The following is a 21,343-nucleotide window of genomic DNA, read 5'->3' as shown; positions in this document are numbered from 1 at the left end:
ACCGAGGATGAGATGGCTGGATGGCATCACAGACTCAATAGACTTGAGTCTGAGTGAACTCCGGGAGTTGGTGATGGACAGGGAGGCCTGGCTGCTGCGATTCATGGGGTCGCAAAGAGTCGGACACAACTGAGCCACTGAACTGAACTGAACTGATACACACACACATATACAAATATGTACATACATATGTATATGATTGGCCCTCCATGCTCACAGATTCTGCATCCCTGGATCCAACCCACCACAGATATAAAACACTTAAAAAAGTCCAGAAATTTCCAAAAAGCAAAACTTGAATTTGATGCACACACACGGGCAACTATCTACGTTGTATTTCAGTACCTTACATAGCATTACTCATCTAGAGATGACTTAACATATATATGTTGCTGTTGTTGTCAGTTACTCAGTCGTGTCTGACTCTTTGTGACCCCATGGACTGCAGCCCGCCAGGCTCCTCTGTCCATGGGGTCTCCAGGCAAGAATACTGGTGTGGGTTGCCATTTCCTTCTAACATATATATGCAGAATGGCAAATACTATGCCATTTTATATAAGAGACTTAGGAATTGAGCATCTTCAGATTTAGGTGTCCCAGGTGTGGGTCCTGGATCCATCCCTAATGGATATAGAAGGACAGCGTAAACATATGTTATATATGTTACACACAAGCACATACAGAGACACACACACACCCATTATTCACCTTTTTTTCTTCTTTTTTATTTGGCTTCTTCTTTCCTGCATCAACATTCTTTCCTCTCCACCCAGATTACTCATATTAACAGCATAGTTTGCATTCTTCTATATTTTAGTGTAAATATTTTAAATATCCCAATTTTTCCTTCAAGAATTTAAAACCAATTTGCTATCTTACTAATGAAATAAATCAACTATTTCAATGGGCATTATATTTTAATTGGAGTTTCTTTTTGCCTAATGAGTTCAGTTTTTCAGATCATTAATTCCTTATATTACTCTTTTTATTAAACAAATGTGCTAGTCTTGTTTTAGCCCTATTTACTTTTTTTTTTGCATTTGGATGCATTTCTTTTCCTCATTAATTTCTAAAAAGTCAAACAGGTTGCAAATGTTATTTTTTGCAGATATTTAAAGTTTAACCAGTTTTTTCTTATTGTGGTAAAATATGCACAACACAAAATTTACTATTTTAATCACTTTAAAGTATACAGATCAGTGATATTAAGTATATTCATACTGTTGTCCAGCCATCACCACCCTCCATCTCCAGAGCTCTTTTCTTTCATCTTGCAAAACTGAAACTTTGTCACCATTAAACAGTAATCTCCATTGGCTTTTCCCTCAGCACCTGGAAACCACCATTCTCCTCTGTTACTGTGAGTTCAGTCTGTATGTAGCTATCACAGATAAATGAGGTCAAGCAGTATTTGTCTTCAGAATCTGCTTATTTCACTTGATATAATGCCCTCCAGTTCAGTCCACAGGATTTTCTTTCTTTTTTTTTTTTTTAAGGCTGAACAGTATTACACTGTGTGTATATATAGTTCATTTTATTTACCCATTCATCCGTCAATACACGTTTAGTTTATTATTTCCATAACTTGGCTATTGTAAATAACACTGCTGAACTTAGGTGTGAAGCTACTTCTTCAAAATAGGAATTTTATTTCCTTTTGATATATACCCAGAAATGGGATTGCTGATTATTTTAAGAATCTCCAAGCTGTTTTCCATGGTGGCTAGACCCATCTACATTTCTATCAACAGTGTACAAGGGTTCCCTTTTCTTTACATCCTCACCAATACTTGTTATTTCTTGTCTTTTTAATACGAGCCATTCTAATAGATATCAGGCCTCCTTGGTGGATTCAGTCAGTAAAGAATCTGCCTGCAATGCAGGAGACCTGGGTTCAACCCCTAGGTTGGGGTGATCCCCTGGAGAAGGGAATGCCAACCCACTCCAGTGTTCTTGCCTGGGAAATCCCATGGAGAGAGGAACCTGGCCTAGCTACCGTCCATGGGGTCACAAGAGTTGGACACGACTTAGCGACTAAACCACCACCACAATACGTATGAAGCATTATCTCACTGTGGTTCTGATTTGCATTTCCCTGATGATGAGTGACAATGAGCACCTTTCTTATTTATTGGTCATTTGTGTGTCTTCTTTGGAAATATAACCACTTTTTTAACCTAGAAAATGTAGGTAATTTTCATTAATTTTATTAATCTTTATCTCTATGCTTTCTTTACCTTAAGATAATATGCTGCTAAGTTGCTTCAGTCATGTCCGACTCTGTGCGACCCCATAGACGGCAGCCCCACCCAGGCGCCTGCGCCCCACCGCCCCGTCCCTGGGATTCTCCAGGCAAGAACACTGGAGTTGGTTGCTATTTCCTTCTCCAGTGCACGAAAGTGAAAAGTGAAAGTAAAGTCACTCAGTCGTGTCTGACTCTTCTAGACCCCATGGACTGCAGCCTACCAGGCTCCTCCGCCCATGTGATTTTCCAGGAGAGTACTGGAGTGGGTTGCCATTGCCTTCTCCAAGATAATATAAATATTTATATTTACTTTTTCTGCATATTTTCATTTTTTAACATTAAATAATGACATTTGGAAATTTTTTTAATTATATGAGCTGGAGTCTAATCTTACATTATATTAATGCCAATACTTTCACTAAGAGTTAGGCATTTCCCCTAATTCTAACTATTCTCTTTCCCAATTCTGCTTTTTTAACTTTCAAGATTTTTAGTTCCATTAATCACTTTTGAATTGGCTATAGTATTCATAATTGAGTATATTAAGTTATATGTAAAGTTTTACTCCCCCATTTAAGATAATCTATGATGTGGAAAAGCTGAAGCTCCAGTACTTTGGCCACCTCATGCGAAAAGCTGACTCATTGGAAAAGACTCTGATGCTGGGAGGGATTGGGGGCAGGAGGAAAAGGGGACAACCGAGGATGAGATGGCTGGATGGCATCACGGACTCGATGGACGTGGGTCTGAGTGAACTCCGGGGGATGGTGATGGACAGAGAGGCCTGGCGTGCTGCGATTCATGGGGTTGCAGAGAGTCGGACATGACTGAGCGACTGGACTGAACTGAACTGATGATGTGGAAGTCTTCTTTGTTTGAAATGACTTGTATTTTTTTTTTCTCCAACTAAATACCAATAAAGCCAGACGTGGTCAAACCAGTGATCCATTCACTTCCTCTTTGAAAGTCTTTCCAAGGGATAGCTTTGAAAGACTATAGCCTTTAAAGATTATATTATAAAATATTTTGCCGCTGCTGCTGCTGCTAAGTTGCTTCAGTCGTGTCCGACTCTGTGCGACCCCATAGACGGCAGCCCACCAGGCTCCCCCGTCCCTGGGACTCTCCAGGCAAGAACACTGGAGTGGGTTGCCATTTCCTTCTCCAATGCATCAAAGTGAAAACCAAAAGTGAAGTCGCTCAGTCGTGCCCAACTCTTCACGACCCCATGGACTGCAGCCTACCAGGCTCCTCTGTCCATGGGATTTTTCAGGCAAGAGTACTGGAGTGGGGTGCCATTGCCTTCTCCAAAAAAATATTATAGTCTTTGTCAAATATTCTTTCTAAGTTGTTGGGTTTCTGCAAATAAATTTCAGAACCTCCTAATAACACATTAGATCCATGTGACTTTGCTCATGTTTCTTATTTTCTTTTAACAAGAGACATTTATTTCTCAGAGTTCTGGAGGCGGGGAAGTTCAGGATCAAGGTGCCGGCAGATTTGGTCCTGGTGAGAACTCTCTTCCTGACATGCAGATGGTCACCTTCTCATGTGTCCTCATGTATCAGAGAGTGAACGAGCTCTGGTTTCCCTTCCTCTTCTTTTTCTTCTTTTTTAGGTCTGTTATGACTTTTATTTCCCAGCAATGAACAGGTTACTCTGCACCTCAGTCTTTTTGCTTGTAAAATAGGATTACCTTATAAGAAATAAGAATACCGCCTTATACTGGTGTGAGGACTAAGTGTGTTAATAGGCAGAAAGCATTTGGTACTGGGCTCGGTTGTTAGCTGTTAGATATTATTAATGCTTATCAAATTTCAAAATTACCTATAAATTGATCTTTGTGCCTAATTAAGGTCTTTGTGATCTCCATGTCCCTATCATGTTAAGAAACCTGCCATTTCTCCTGCGTGCTCATTCTTTCACATCTCCCAGCATCTGTGGGCATGGTCCTTCCTTTGTCTACAAGGCTCCATCCCACCCCTAATGCTGCCTCATCTTCCCTAAGCCTCTGCCTTCCAATCGTCCTCCAGGACTTGGCTCAGGCTTCATCATCCCCAAATATCTGCAAACCCTCCTTTCCCCACCCTCTTTCACGACTCTTCAGCATCCTGTACTTTTTCTATCATAGTGTTCACTCACTCACTCATTCAATCACTCAATAAGCATTTATTGAATGGTTGCCTAGGAAGAAGCTGATGTTCCCCGGGTGGTGCTGCCTTTGCCTTCTGACTCAGGTCAATGGATGGTGTGTCTGAGGTCGCCTGAGTCTGTGGGTATAGTTGTCCCAGATTTTAGAAGACTATTTCCAGTGACCAGATCCTCTCTTTTATTGCTGTATCATTCCACCACGGCATCTAGGCTTTTCTTTCAGCAAAAACCAAAATCTCCTGCTCCCTGGGCCATAGCTACTTTACCGAGGGGCGGCAACGATGCTCTTGGAGAAAGAGAACTTCTTACATTTCTGAATTACCAGTCTACCTGCTCCTGGAGGACATGATTCCCAGCTAGTATTTAGTAAAAACACAGTAAATAATGGCTAAATGAAGAAATGCCTTTCACTGTGCATGCTGCCCTTAATCTTTGCTCCCTGGGCTCTTTTCTTTTTAAAAAATTTTTAAAAGTTGAAGTACAATTGCGCTATAATGTGGTATTTTCTATTGTGCCGTGTGAAGTGATTCAGTTATACACACATATACATACATTCTTTTTCGTGTTCTTTTCCACTATGGTTTATCACAGGACATGGAATACGGTTCTCCGTGCTATACAGTAGGGCCTTGCTCTTTATCCATTCTCTATATAATCGTTTGCATCTGCTAACCCCAAACTCCCACTCCACCCCTCCTCCCCTTCCCCCTTGGCAATCGCAAGTCTGTTCTCGGTGTCTGCGAGCCTGTTTCTGTTGTGTAGACAGCTTCATCTGTGTCAGGATTCTACACGTAATTGATATAGGTGGCATTTGTCTTTCTCTTTCTGACCTCACTTAGCATGGTAATCTTCAGGTCTACCCATACTGCTGCAAATGGTATTATTTCATTCTCTTTTAGAATGAGTAGTATTCCGTTGAATATATATCACATCTTCTTTATCCATTCATCTGTAGATGGACATTTAGATTGCTTCCATGTCTTGGCTATTGTGAATAGTGTACAATAAACACTGAGGTGCGCGTAGTCTTTTGAATTATAGTTTTGCCTGGATATATGTCTGGGCTCCTTTCTTGAGCCTCAGAATCCTTTTGGGGAAATATGACATACTCTGCAGTATAATTTGAACCTAAAGAAGGAAGGATCCTCCATACTAGAAAATGGATGAGAAAGTGATGAGGTAACTTGGACATTCTGTTTTCTTCCTGGGAGCAATAAATTACTTATCAATTTTACAAATGAGTGTGGACAGTATTTGCTATGAACTGAGTCAAAAATAAAGTAAAAATGTCTTTCCTGCTGCTGCCCTCACTGGAAAACGCTTTCTGGTTATTAGGATTCAGGAGATGTTTTCCAGCTACTGATCTGGTAGGAGATACTGAAAAGAATGCACAATTAGAGAGTCTGTTTCTGACCCTAGACACACACACGCGCGCGCGCGCGCACACACACACACACACACACACACACACATATTCTGTATACTGCCCCTCTCTCCATGGGGACATGCCTGGATTTCACATCAGAGAACCCGCATCCCCACTCCCCTCCAGGAAGGTGAGCTGGAAACCGGCTGAGACCTTCCTGAGGCCTGTGCGTTCCTGGCAACTAAAGCTCTTTAACCAGCATGGAGATGTTATTTCCTGTTCTTGGTGTGCCTGGAGTTTCCAGGAACCAAGGACACTCTGACAGAGAAACACTGCTCTCCCAGTCTCCTGACTGAGTTTGTTTCCAGTTCACTCCGTAGTTTTGCAAATCGCGAGGACTTCCCTGTTGGCTCAGACGGTAAAGAATCTACCTGCAATGCAGGAGACTCGAGCTTGATCCCTAGGGCGGAAAGATCCCTTGGAGGAGGAAATCACAACCCACTCCAGTATTCTTGCCTAGGAAATCCCATGGGTAGAGGAGCCTGGCAGGGCTACAGTCCACGGGGTTGCAAAGAATCCGACAGGGCTGAGCTACTGTGAAGGTACGTCCATCCTGTAAGGTGCCAGAGCTCCGGGGAGCAGGCACGTTAGTTAGCTCGTGCGCCCTCTCGTGGCTTTGTGAGAGCACAACACAGAAGTTCTGATGGAACCACGGGTGACAGGCTTCAGGATTCTGCGGTTTGTTTTCCTTAAGGGCTGGGGTTGGACATATTTTCCATTGTTATTTATTTCAAACCTTAGGGACAACAGTAGGAAGACCCCACTTGGCAACTTAACATGAAAGAATAGTCAAATTTGGGGTCTAATATTCCTGTTTGTCTTTTAAAGACTATTTCACTGAAAAAAAAAGTCATTTCAATGCAATATATATGGGAATGAAAAATTCTAATTCATACCCTTCTCTATGAATTTCCTGTTGATCCAAACCAGAGTAGAATATAGCATAGCTCCACAGTGTGCTTTTGGGGGCTTCATTGGGTCTTCCCTGTGGTACACAGGGTTCTTTGGTTATGGCATATGGGCTCTAGAGCACACGGGCTCAGCAGTTGCTGCGCAAGGGCTGGGTTGTAGCATGCGGGATCTTAGTTCCCCAGCCAGGGAGTGAACCCATGTCCCTTGCATTGGGAAGGCGGATTCTTAATCACTGGACCACCAGGGAAGGCTCCATAGTATGCTTTTTAATAAAATGCAATGAGGAGGGAGGCAGATGTCATTTTTCGCCTTGGTTCATGTGAGGTAATTTTCAACACGACAAACAGAATTAGGGCACATCATGTAGGGTCAGCGAAGCTGAAATTTGTGCTCAGTCAGAGCCACGCGGATGCTCTGAATACGTCTGGTAGCATGCTTTTTGAACCTCCACACATCACAGCTAGCGAATTTATATTGCCTTAAAGGCATCCTGGCCCTGCATCCTGGGCGCCTCCTGGCACAGACAGCCAAAAACCAGCAAGGCCAGCAGCATCTCCACACCGTAAGGTGGCTTAGTTTATGGGATGGGCCTGCCTCGCTGCAGTATGATTTATCCAGCTCCTTGTACCATGGAGTAGCTCGCGCCTCTATTACTTAGCAGAGGTTTGAAAATAAACAAGCCATTCCCCAAGCCATTTGCCACTGCACAGATGGCTAACCCAGCCGTGTGTCTTCTGGAAGAGTGTAGGTAGTGCTCACTCCACCTGTGAAAGGGCTCATTTTACGGGTCGATTTGACCGGGTAAGGGACGCACAGAGAGCTGGTAAAGCACGCAGCTGAGTGTGACTGTGAGCCTGTTTCTGGAGATTAGCGTTTGAACGGGTAGACGGAGTAAAGGAGGTCACTCTCACCTGGTTCATTGAAGGGGCATCTTTCAATCCATCGAAGCCCCAATAGAGCAAAAAGGCAGAAAGAGTGCATCCTCCTGTGCGCTTCTTGAGCTGAGCTGTCTCTCTCCTCTTGTCCTCAGACATCGGGGCTCCTGCTTCTCGGGCCTTGGGGTTCAGACTCAGACCTTTGGACCCCTTGTTCTCAAGCCTCCAGACTCAGACTGAATTATGCCACCAGCTCTCCTGGGCGTCCAGCTTTCTGACGGCAGATGGTGGGATGCCTCAGGCTCCATAATCATGTGAGCCAGTTCTTATCATCAGTTTCCTCTAATCTGGATCTCTCTGCATCCTTCTGGTTCTGTTTCTCTGGAGGACTCTGCTGGTACACCCCACAACACTCACAGATTCCGTATATTCTTAACCAGTTGTAGGCGGAATGGTCCCTGAGTCAAGATTCCCAGTTCCCCACCCCCGCCATCTGTCAAATGCGCAGGTCACAATACCCACGGTGGTGAGCAGAGAATGATCACGGTTGTCCAGGTAGCTTCTCTGTGTCTCAAGGAACCTCAGAGAGTCACTACCCACAAAATACTTAGGGCTCCTTTAGGGAAATGTACCCCGGGCTCTTTCAACAGGAGCGCGTGGGATTTGGGAGAATTTATTTCAGCCATGCAAATTTCAACTGGCCCCTGGCCCCAGGTAGAAGAGGCGTTGACATTCAGCAGCACACACCTGGGCTTTTCACAGACTTCTGTGGCCCGTCCTGCCACGCCTCTCTCCCATGCATCACTCCGTAGGTCCACAGTTGTGGCTGCTCCCGGAGGCGGGGTCCTGACTGCGGCAGCATATAAAGCCATCTATACATTTCTGCAGCTCAGTGCTACGTCCCTCGCATGCCTTTTCAAGTCTTCCTTTCACATGCAGCATCCAAAAAAGGGTACCTTCACTTCTTCAGCTTTAAAACGCTTTCTCTGCCTAATGTTTTCTCCTTGCCCTTTTCTCCGTTTTTTTCTAGGTTTTTTTAAACTTTATTTATTTAGTTTTGGCTGGGCTGGGTCCTCATGGCTGTGTGTGGGCTTTCTCTGGTTGCAGCAAGCAGGGGCCTCTCTCTATTGCAGTACACAGGCTTCTCACTGCCTGGCTTCTCTTGTTGCAGAGCAGAGGCTCTAGAGCGTGTGGGCTTCAGTAGTTGCGGTGCGCAGGCTTATTTGCTTCACAGCATCTGGGATCTTCCCAGGCAAGGATCAAACCAGTGTCCCCTGCTTTACAAGGCAGATTCTTAGCCACTAGACCACCAGGGAAGTCCCTTTCCAGATTCTTTAATCATCCCGGGGGGCAAGCCCGGCTGTGTGTAGCTTTGCCAGGGTTGGTGCCTTTCGTATAAGGGTAGACGCTAAAGAGTTAAAGATCTAAGTGAGATTTTGCACTACCATGGAGTGGTCACAAGAGGGCTGGGAGGTGGACAAGATCCCATCCTGGGATGGGATTCCTGCCTCTTCTGAGCCTGGGTGACTTTCCAGGAATGGGGAAAGCTGGTTCAAGGCTAAAGATCTGTTCTCACATGCTTCCCTGTGCCACACGGGCTTCTCAGAGCTGGTGATGTTTGAGACCAGCTCCATTCTCTGGTTAATAATATTTCCTGTTACCACAGTGATTTCATTAAACCACAAAGCCAGAGTCATTCTCTCAGAGAATCAAAGCACTGGTTTGCAAATGGGCTCCAAATCTTAGACAAAAGGGGCCACAGTCTGGCAAATCTTAGCGACAGCCCATTCTCTGGAAGCAACCTGAGTTCCCTCAATGCTCTGCGACGTCGTGGAAACAGCTAGAAAGACATGGAGAAGTGGGATGTGATTACCACATGACTGAAACCAAGACGTATCTGCTACTCCACTGATTTTTGCAAATTGTCCTAAAGCTTCATTAATTGAGATCCACTCATCTGGAATTGCAGGGTAATTCAGCCAGATTAACTGAGGTTTGCCTTATTCCCCGTGACTCTTAAGGAAGGAAGCAGAATGGTGATGGGAAAGCTTAAGTTGAAAGCATATTTTAAAGAGTGTCAGATATAGTCACATTCCCATGAAAACAATGAGGTGGTCAAAGGGTACGAAATTCCAGTTAGAACAGAAACCAGTTCTAGGGATACAACTTACCGCATGACAGTTAACACTGCCGTACATTATGCATGAAAGTTGTCAAGAGAGTAAGTCCCAAGAGTTCTCATCACAAACAAAAATATTTTTGTTATTTTCCTTTTATTTTGTGTAAGAGATGACTGACGTCCACTAAACTTACTGTGATGATCATTTCATGATGTTTGTAAGCCAAGTCTTGATTATACCGTAAACTTGCATGGTGTTGTACATCAATTATACCTCAATAAAACTGGAATAAAAAGAAATTTTTAAAACTCCAATGAAAGTGACTAAACTTTCATTAAAACAGATTATATAGTCACAGATGTAGAAAACAAACTTATGGTTGCCTAGAGGGATAAGGGGATAAACTGGAAGATTGGGATTGACATATAGTATATATATAAGTCTACATACACTACTGTATATAAAATAAGGACCTACTGTGTAGCACAGGAAACTCTGCTCAATACTGTGTAAGGACATATATGGGAAAAGAATCTTAAAAAAAAAGAGTGGATACATGTATAACCAATTCACTTTTCTGTAGACCTGGGACTATATTCCAATTTAAAAAAAAAAGACTCAACAACCTAAATGAGGTGAAAATTCCAGATATTATAGATGTATGGAAGAAGGCTTCCATTGAAAATGGTCACTGGGACAACCCAGAGGAATGGATGGGGAGAGAGGTGGGAGGGGGGTTCAGGATGGGGAACACATGTCCACCCGTGGCTGATGCATGTCAATGTATGGCCAAAACCACCACAATATTGTAAAGTAATTGGCCTCCAATTAAAATAAATACATTAATTAAAAAATAAAAAACAAAAGCAAAAACAGAATCTCACCACCTCTAACTGGCCTTGTCTATCTTGCCTTTCTAATTCAATAATCAGGTGCTAGAGGTGAGGGAGCCCCACACAAGCCCTCACAACCAGAGGGTACCTATTTGAAACTGTTCACTTCTATTGACTGTGAACTTGTCTAGAATCCCCATTTTTCTCCCAATTTAATTCTGCTTTTGCAAAATGACAAAAATAATTTATGATTGCCAAGGAAAAAAATCTAATTAAACAAAAAACCCTTGTACAGCCTATCTGCTATCAGAAGGGTATTTTAATCTATGAAAGTGCTGATTAATTACGGGTAATGGTTGGAAAAACAAACCTGTCTCTCCCCGAGAGAGAAGACGGTATCTTACGGCCAACAATCTAAGTCTGATCTCTTAAAAGCTCCTAAGGGGATGGAGAGAAAAGAGAATTTAATCTTTATTCATGAACTTCTTTCTCTGAGGGGAAAAAAAATGTAAGATGAACTGAAACAGTTTCTGTCTTTTGGGAATGTTCCAGTGAAATGAGTCAAGATAAGCAACTATTATTTTGAGCACTGAGGTTCTGTTACCTGAAAAGCACTATAATCCTCACCTGGAGGGAAACAGAAGCAGATGAACCAAACAGTTATTGATAAATTTCATTGTAATTTTCGTTCACAGATGTTCAGAATCAGAGGAGTGGTTGGTGAATGGGCTTCAGGTCTGGCCAGTCTAAGAGTCAGCTCATCTTCAGGCTCCATCTCACGCCCCATCTCTGTTGCACAGACCACATGATGAGGCAGCTGCTGTGTGAATGGAACGTCCCTGGTCTCATGTCTCATCATATTCCAGTTCATGGCTTAGATAGAGCCGTACTTATTTCCACAAGCACCATCACCACCTCCAAATATTTTTTGTCTGCCGCTTACTCAGCCTTGTTCGTGGCTGAGTTTGTTAGGATGCCTGTTTCCTGGATCACGCGTTCTTGGAGAGTTCATGTTCCATTAGAGCTTCTTCTCTTCCAAAGAACAATTCTCTCACAGAGATGCTCTCTGAGATTTTTGCCTTCCAGTTGAAGGGAGAACTCCGGGATGGAGCACTTGGTGGGTCATAACCGTGGGTCCTGTTTGGGATTCACCTCTTCGGCCAGCGCCCACCACCTGCCTGCAGCTCTAGTACATCTGGTCTCACAGGGCTCTGCTGATCAGTCAGTGGAACTGGTCTTTGATCTGGAATCTTCCACATGATTCTGGAAAAATTGAAACTGGGCACTCGAGCAGAGTAGTGCTACTTTCAGGAATGATGGTCCAATCTCAGAGTGCGAGTCATGAAGACTCAGAGTGCTACGTTTTGCCTGTGTGGGGAAAACAGGAAGCATGAAACAGAGGTCTCTAATATTCCCAGTGTCCAGTCATTTCATGTCAGAGAGCATTCAGTTGGGTTTTCATTCAGTGATGAGGCAGGAGAATGAGAAAGTGAGGGTCACCCGAGGATGAGCGAATCTGACCTCCGCTTCTGGGAAGACTCCATGGGGCCCTGATCCATTACATTGTCTGATTTGGGACCTCATGCTGGCAAATCCCATGGACGGAGGAGCCTGGTGGGCTGCAGTCCATGGGGTCGCTACGAGTTGGACACGACTGAGCAACTTCACTTTCACTTTTCACTTTCATGCATTGGAGGAAGGAAATGGTAGCCCACTCCAGTGTTCTTGCCTGGAGAATCCCAGGGACAGGGGAGCCTGGTGGGCTGCCGTCCATGGGGTCGCACAGAGTCGGACACGACTGAAGCGACTTAGCAGCAGCAGCAGCAGCTTGCTGTTTTATTCTTAACTGTTTTATAGCCAAAAGACATCATCAGAATATATGCATTATTTATTTATTTATTTAAGAAAATTTTATTGGCCTACGGTTGCTATACAATGTTATGTTATTTTCTGCTGTACAGCAATCAGCTACATGTATGCATACATACATGTATACATACATACATGTATACATACATGTATACACTCTTCTTAGGATTTCCTTCCCATTTAGGTCACCACAGAGCATTGACTAGAGCCCCCTGTGCCATCCAGTAGGTTCTCATTAGTTACCTATTTTACGCATGGTATCAATAGTCTGCGTATGTCAATTCCAGTCTCCCAATTCATCCTACCCGCCCTCCTGCCACTGTCCCTCCTTGGTGTTCATATGTTTGTTCTCTATGACTACGTGTCAATTTCTGCTTGCAGACAGGTTCATCTGTACCAGTTTTCTAGATTCTACCTATATGCATTAATATACGATGTCTTTTCTTTAAGGTGTTCACTCACTTTGTTAACCATACTTTAAGCTTATTGTCCCTCATTCATGATACACTTATGTTCAGATATATATACACAGGTATATCTTTATTATTATATATTACCAAATTGATAGGAAAAAATACATCTTTATCCTTATTTTAATTTGTATTTCTTTCATCACAAATGAGGTTGGAAACATTCAAAATATATGTCTTGAAGAGTTGTTGAAAGGATGAGATTTTTATAACTTGACTCAAAGGATGTTTATGTTGCTATGGGGCGATTTCACATAAAGTGCATTGGGTTATTTAAAAAAAAAGACTGAGATTTTATAATATAGATAAATGGCCTCATCTAGAGCCACATGCATTCATTACTAATAACTGGGTCTTAGAACATTAAGAATACTAGGCCTTCCTCTGAATTACAGAATATATTTGGTTCTTTGGAAGTAAGAATGTATATAACAAATTCCACAGTAATGTGGGTTGTTTGGGGGAAGCTTTCATTCAAAATTGCTATTTACTTCTTTCTTATATAAATAAGGGGAAAGAACCTCAGAACAGGCTGATTTGCTTTGTAACAGTGACGTCAGGATAACTTCCTGATCTCCCTACCTCTGCAGGCGTACAGCTGACATCAGAAAACGTTCATGTTTTAGAAACAGACAAACGTTTAAGATTTCTGTAGAAGCGAACTTACGGCTGCCCAAGGGGAAAAAGGATGGGGGAGGGAAGGACTGGGAATTTGGGATAACATATGCAAATTATCGTGCATAAAATAGGTAAACAAGGACCTGCTATAGGGCACAGGGAACTATATTTAATAGCCTGCAATAAACCAATGAAGGAAAATAACATGAAAGCCATGTATATATGTATGACTGAACCACTTTGCTGTATACCAGGAGCTAACAAGACATTGTAACTCAATTATACTTCAGTAAAAGAGAAAGGTTTTTTTTAAGTAAATAAAACATGATCAGTGTAATTGTTGAGTGAGAGCCTTGTCAGTGCTTCCAGTGTCTTCCTTGGAACATCTGCCAGGAGCACGTGCAGACTTTCTTGGTCGACTGATACTGCATTTTCAGTCCGAATACCAAGTCTTAATTGTCTGCTTCAGGGGAAGATGGGTCATTGAGGAAGCTGGTATGTAGTACAAAGTATTCCTCTTTAAAAAAAAAAAATTCTCCTCAAGGAAATCTTCCTTCCCCTCAAAATTCAGTTCAGTTGTCACTTTCTCTGTGAAAAATTCCCAGATCTCAAGTCAAAGAATCTTGTTTTCACATAGCTATTCTCAAATGCAACTCTGCTCTAGCACTTTCAATGTTGCATTGCATGGTTTGTGTTTAGGTTCAGTTCAGTTCAGTCGCTCAGTCGTGTCTGACTCTTTGCGACCCCGTGAATAGCAGCACGCCAGGCCTCCCTGTCCATCACCAACGCCCGGAGTTCACTCAGATTCACATCCATTGAGTCAGTGATGCCATCCAGCCATACCCTACATCAAAGGCAAAGACAGTGCATTGTTCATCTCCATGGCCTGACCAGGTGGCACTGCCCCTGCCAGGTGGCTCTAGTGGCAAAGAACTCGCCAGCCAATGCAGGAGATGGGAGAGGTGCAGCTTTGATCTCGGGTTGGGAAGATTCCCCTGCAAGAGGGCAGGGCAACCCGCTCCAGTATGCTTGCCTGGAGAATCCCATGGACAGGAGCCTGGTGGGCTACAGTCCATAGCGTCACAAAGAGTTGGGCACAACTGAAGTGACTTAGCGTGCACACATGGCCTTACCAGCTTGGCATGAGTAGAAACTCACTAGAAGTCTTAAACGTTCATTGGAAGGATGATGCCGAAGCTGAAACTCCAATACTTTAGCTGCCTGATGTGAGGAACTGACTCCTTGGAAGAGACCCTTTTGCTGAGATGGATTGAAGGCAGGAGGAGAAGGGGATGACAGAAAATGAGATGGTTGGATGGCATCACCGACTCAGTGGACATGAGTTTGAGCAAGCTCCGGGAGTTGGTGATGGACAGGGAGCCTGGCGTGCTGCAGTCCATGGGGTCACAAAGAGTTGGACACAACTGAGTGACTGAACTGAGAAGTCTTAAATGAAGGAGTAAAATAGAACAAGCTATTATTAGGGCTTTGGTAACAAATCCTGATTCTGGGAAAGACTGGGCAGAAGGAGAGAGGGCGGCCGAGGATGAGATGGCTGGATAACATCACCGACTCAATGGACATAAACTTGAGCAAACTATCTGAGAGACAGTGGAGGACAGGGAAGCCTGGCATGCCGCAGTCCATGGGGCCACAGAGTCAGATACAACTTAGTGACTGAACAACAGCAGCAGATTTTACCTCATCTGACCATTCTCTTTTCTTTATTCCTCAGTTACAGACTATGCCTCTGTCTCTAGGAACGTGCCTACTCAGCAAGGTCCAGTAGGCAAGTTATCATTCAAAGCACACTGTGGACTTTTCATGTGAGAATCTGTCATCACTGCTAAAAGGCATCACAACACACAGACAACAACAATAACCACAAACCCAATAACAACAGCAGCAACAAAGATGTCAAGTGAGTGTCCTCCTAATGATGGATCAATAGTTGCCTCTTTATGGAAGAAGAGCAGGTTGTATTATTTATTTAAATGCTCAAGTAGTATCTCTTAAGTCTGAGCGATCCTAGGTTCCTTGGGATCCCCATCTCTGCATAAATTATTCATTGACACTTGACTATTTCCTGTCTCACCTACACTTCGTGGATAGCTCTCCTCTTCTCAAAGTCCCACGAGGCAGGACTTGAGGTCTCTAAATGTGTCTCTCCCTTCGGGCCCCTTGCTGATGTGCACACAAGCAGAGACCCCGAGAGCTGCCTACAGGCTACACTGTGGCAGCGCTGTCCGTGGGGTGGTGATGACTCTCCAGGCAAGGACCCATCCTCTGAGGCTACCAACGGCAAGCCCAGTGTCCAGGTAGGGCCATACTCACTGTGAGGGGCTACACCCAGTGGAGAGTCTGCCTCTATTCTGCATGGAGCATCCCTCCTTGGTCCCCGTGACCTTGACTTCCTGTTCCCTTATCTCTATGGGGCATGTGAAATAATTCATGGCAGGGGTTAGGCCAAGCAAGGAGAGATACATTTCCTCCCCACATCTCACCTCTGCCAACAGGACTTGTGTCCCACCCTCATCTTGACAAGACTTTGTGTGTGTTTGCATTTGAGTGTATGGACCAGAGAGTTGTTTTTCAAATTAATTTTTATTGGAGTATGGTTACTTTACAATGTTGGGTTACCTTCTACTGTACAGTTATATGTATACATATATTTCCTCTTTTGGGGGTTTCCTTCCCATTTAGGTCAATACAGAAGACTGATTAGTGTTCCCTGTGCCATACAGTAGGCTCTTATTAGTTATCTCTCATATTTTATATGTAGTAAGAGTATATATGTTCATCCCAAGCTCCCAATTCATCCCACTGTCTTTCCCCCTCCTTGGTGTCCATGCATTTGCTCTCTATGTTTGTGTCTCTATTTCTGTTCTGCAGCTAAGATCATCTATACCATTTTTCTAGATTCCATGTATATGTTTTAATATGCTGGACCTGATAGTCTTCATTATCATAGCCCACATGGACGCAGTATAGAGCTGGTCCAGCCTTGAGGCAGGTCTGCCCATGAAAAAACACAGAGCGGACTTGAGAAGATTAGAGTTGTCTAGAAGACCAGTACTCACCCAGGATGCTTCAGGAGCAGGGAAGAGAGCATTTCTGTTGCAATTCCCCTACAAGTCTTCCAGGGTACCCTCTTGAGACCTTTCCCTCTCCCCCAATGTTCTATTCTGTGCAGAAGTAGGTTTTTTCCCCAAAGTTTCCAGTCACTTGCAGCAGGGAGTGGGGAGGAGCACCATCCAGCGTAGACTTTTTCTTTCCTGAGGCTTATGTGCTCTGACATATCAAAGGAGGGGAAAGAAATTATTCTTTCTAAAAAAAACTTAATGAAACAAAAAATGTTAATAAAACCTTAATAAAACAATCCCTCCCTTAAAATTGTTTGTACTCAGAAACCCCACCACCTAAGTGAAAAGCTGTTGAATTTTTTTTTAATCCTAAACTTCGATGACACAAAGTATGCTATGACTACTATATATGATAGATAATCCACAAGGGACTGATTCAAAATTGGGCAAGAAGTATGTCAAGGCTGTATATTGTCACCCTGCTTATTTAACATATATGCAGAGTACATCATGGGAAATGCCAGGCTGGGCGACTCACAAACTGGAAATCAAGATTCCTGGGAGAAATATCAATGACCTCAGATATGCAGATACACCACCCTTATGGCAGAAAGCAAAGAGAGGCTAAGGAGCCTCTTGATGAGAGTGAAAGGGGAGAGTGAAAAAGCTGGCTTAAAACTCATCATCCAAAAAACTAAGATCATGGCATCTGGTCCCATCACTTCATGACAAATAGATGGGGAAACAATGGAAACAATGAGAGACTTTATTTTCTTGGGCTCCAAACTCACTGCAGATGGTGACTGCAGCCATGAAATTCAAAGGCGTTTACTCCTTGGAAGAAAAGCTATGACCAAACCTAGACAGTGTATTAAAAAGTAGAGACTTAACTTTTCCAACAAAGGTCCATCTAGTCAAAACTATGGATTTTTGAGTAGTCATGCATGGATGTGAGAGTTGGACTATAAAGAAAGCTGAGCACCAAAGAATGGATGCTTTTGAACTGTGGTGTTGGAGAAGACTCTTGAGAGTCCCTTGGACTGCAAGGAGATCCAACCAGTCAATTCTAAAGGAAATCAACCCTGAATATTCTTTGGAAGGACTGATGCTGAAGCTGAAGCTCCAATACTTTGGCCACCTGATGGGAAGAGCCGACTCATTCGAAAAGACTCTGATGCTGGGAAAGGTTGAAGGCAGGAGGAGAAGGGGACGACAGAAGGTGAGATGATTGGATGGCATCATCGACTCAATAGACACGAGTGTGAGCAAGCTCCAGGAGTTGGTGAAGGACAGGGAAGCCTGGCATGCTGCAGTCCATGGGGTTGCAAAGAACTGGACTCAACTGAGCAACTCAAAAACAACAAATCCACAAGGACCTGCCAGAGAGCACAGGGAAGTCTGCTGAATATCCTGCAATGACTTCTATGGGAAAAGAATCTGAAATGGGTATATATAACTGAATCACTTTGCTGTACACCTGAAACTAACAGAACATTGTAAATCAGCTACACTCCAATCTAAAATTTAAAAATTTAATAACAATTTTTAAAAGTATGGAGTGTTCCATTCCTATCTAAGATAACTAAACATGGTTCACATATAACAAATATGAGTTAACATAGGTTTACACACCAACCTTGGATAGTGTCTTGGGAATAAAACACCATGGAAGGTTCCATGGGGTGCTGTGAGTGTCGTTCCCTGGTCCCAGGGCCTAAACCCTCTGTTAGAGAAGGAAGATGGGGTTTTCACAGAGTTCTTTCCTCATGGGCACAATCTGCCATCCGGTGTGTTTCATCATCAAAGCCATGTCCAATGCAAGGATATATTGACTCTTTCAAGTCCTAAGTGGTACCGAGGTTCTCTTATCAGAGGCATCATATATGATCCAAACCAGAGGACAAGAGGGCAGACACCGGTGGGAGAGGCATGATGAGGGTTGGGAAGCACATTTGTGGCCACCCACTAAGTCCTTATTTGTAAAAAAAAATCTGCCCTTAGAAGACTGGGTCACACATATGACACTCACCCCCAGGTCTCCCCTGCCAATTTTGGTCCCAGTGTTGCTATTCGGTCTTGTCTTCTGAACACAGGCACTGCCAGTTTCTAGAATGCATATGGCTTCTTCTTTTTTTGCATATGGCTTTTAGAGAAGTGTAAGTTTTTAAAGAAACTCCCAGCTACAGATTTCTCCTGCAGTGATGTGGTGGAGCCATGTAGGTTCTACACCCATGTGACCGTCACCCCCAGGGCAGTGCAGCAGCGGCGTCAGCCAGGGTGCTGGGCAGTGGTCCCAAAGGGAAGTCAGACTCCTCTTCCCTTCCTGTAGAACTGTGCTTACCTAGAATTTGAGCCAAATACTAATTCCCAGCCTGCACGCTTGTGAGAAATTTTCTTAGACTTTCCCATGAGAGAGTGGCAGATCCATGCAAAGGCTGGGTTTCCATGTGATGTACACAGACTCCTGGTGCTTTCTCCCAAAAACCATAATTCTAAAGTCAGAGTAATTTCCTCCACTTCTGTTCTGATTCCAAGGGTCATCACAGATGGTACTTGTTACACTGAGAGCCTCTCATAGCCCCAGTCCAGTACCTTGGCAGTGGTGGTGAAATCACTCTGATGACATAGCTGCTATATAAATCGAGGTGTGCTTGGGTACATTGGTCCCCATTCCCAGTTGACTGTCCACCAAACACACAAATGCCAAACAGGCCCCTTTGCTCCTCCTTGAATAGCACAGCATCCAGAAGACACAAAGCCCAGTACCATGACGGTGGTGCCAAACAATGCAGGTCTTCTCTGAAGATTCGCTGGGCATGTGCAGGGAGCACCTCGGTGAAGTGGGTGCTCACCTCCTGTAGCGCATGGAGAGACGCATGGAAAACCAGATCCAAGCATTTCTCTTCCCCAAAGCATCACTTATCACAAGTGCATTACTGTCAGCCCCTCAGTCGTGTCCGATTCTTTGCGACCCTTTGGACTGTAGTCGGCCAGGCTCCTCTGCCCCTGGGATTCTGCAGGCGGGAATGCTGGAGTGGGTTGCCATGCCCTTCTGCAGGGGATCTTCCTGACCCAGAGACTGAACCCATGTCTCCTGTGTTGCAGGCAGATTCTTTACCATCTAGGGAAGCCCTCTCATCACAACTTCAACTCAGCGCAGTTACTCCGTCATGCCCGACTCTTTGCCCACTCACCACAAGGACTGTCCCCAACTCCAGCTGCCTTCTGCCTCCAGACATTCCCAAGTCACACCACTGTTTCTCACTGCTCTCTTACTTTTAGCCAGGCTTCCATCAGCCCTCCACACCCTTCAAGTTGCCACTGTTATTATTATTATTATTTGCCCCAGGAATCTATCTTGATGACCCTTCCCTTACAGATCATTGCGTCTTTCTTATTTTCTCTAGATTTGTATCTCCACATCCAACATCTTCAGGGAAAACAAGAGCTAGTGAGTGGGTGAGCAGGGAAACTGTGGGTTCTCATTCGAAAGACTGGTCTGGGTTGGGGGGAGGTAAAGGCCCCGGCAGTCAGCTTTTCTGTCTCTGTCACACTTAGTTAAGCTGTACGTTGAAGGCCCAGCAGAGGGTTTGTAAAGATGCTACCAAGTGTTTCGTTCCTGGGCAGCTCGGCCTCTCTGGCTCTGTTTAACTGATGTACCATCTTTCTGCCACTAATGAGAGCAAACCTATCCAAACACGGGTACTCAAGAACATCAAGCTTCCTTCCTGCCAAACACAATTCCTGCCGAGGGAGGATGTAATTAAGTGTTTTGGTTGAGAGAAGAATTCTCAAGACTCCTTCCTTGCTGTTTTCCACAGGGATGTAAACAGGAGTGGAAGCATCCGTGTTCCTTGAGAAGCAGAATTGATAATGTCACATGGGAGCTGAGAACAATGTTTACCGTCACTGGGGCAGAGTCAGGGGAAGAAATTGTAAGAATGTGGAGAGTTGCATATTTCAGCTGGAGTGCAGCCCAGAGGCTAGAGGGATCCCTTTAATAAGGGCCCACTGGGGTTCGTTTGGGACATCTTCGTCAAAGTGTTTTTGATCAGTATTTCAAAGAAAGTCAGGTCATGTTTTTAAAGAAAGAGGCAGGTGGAAAGCAAGTTTCCAGGACAGATGCACCCTTGGCCTCCCTAGTAATACTCTGAAAACTCCTTACCTCACAGAATGACTGATAAACAGCAGATGCAGGGGGATGATCATTAAGGGAGATGATGCCAAACTGAGGTTACATGTGGCTTTCGGAGAATTCAGGCCTACTCCTGGAGCTGACAGGGTCACAAAAGGGAAAGAAGGACAAGCCAGTATGGGGACAAACGAAATGTGCAGGAGGGACTTCTGATAACTGTTACTGGGTCCACTCCAGTGTCAGGGAGCTTCTAAATTAAACACAGAGTAGAGTTAGTCGCTCAGTCATGTCCTACTCTTTGCAACCCCATGGACTGTAGCCTGCCAAGCTCCCCATGTCCATGGAGTTCTCCAGGTGAGAATACTGGAGTGGGTAGCCACTTCCTTCTCCAGGGGATCTTCCCGACCTAGGCATCGGACTTGTGTCTCCTGCATTGCAGACTCTTTACTATCTGAGCCACCAGGGAAGAACATGGGACCTGTTTATTTCACTTCAGAAGGCTATGGACACTTACCTGGTCTAGTACGTAGCCACTGAATTCCCAATTTTCTAGGTTTTGAGACAAATACTTTTAAATGAATATGGTTTAAGATGTGCATAACAGAGATA

This window comes from Capra hircus, chromosome 28, assembly GCF_001704415.2.
Source record: "Capra hircus breed San Clemente chromosome 28, ASM170441v1, whole genome shotgun sequence".
NCBI lineage: Eukaryota > Metazoa > Chordata > Mammalia > Artiodactyla > Bovidae > Capra > Capra hircus.
Note: the sequence above shows the minus strand (reverse complement) of the source record.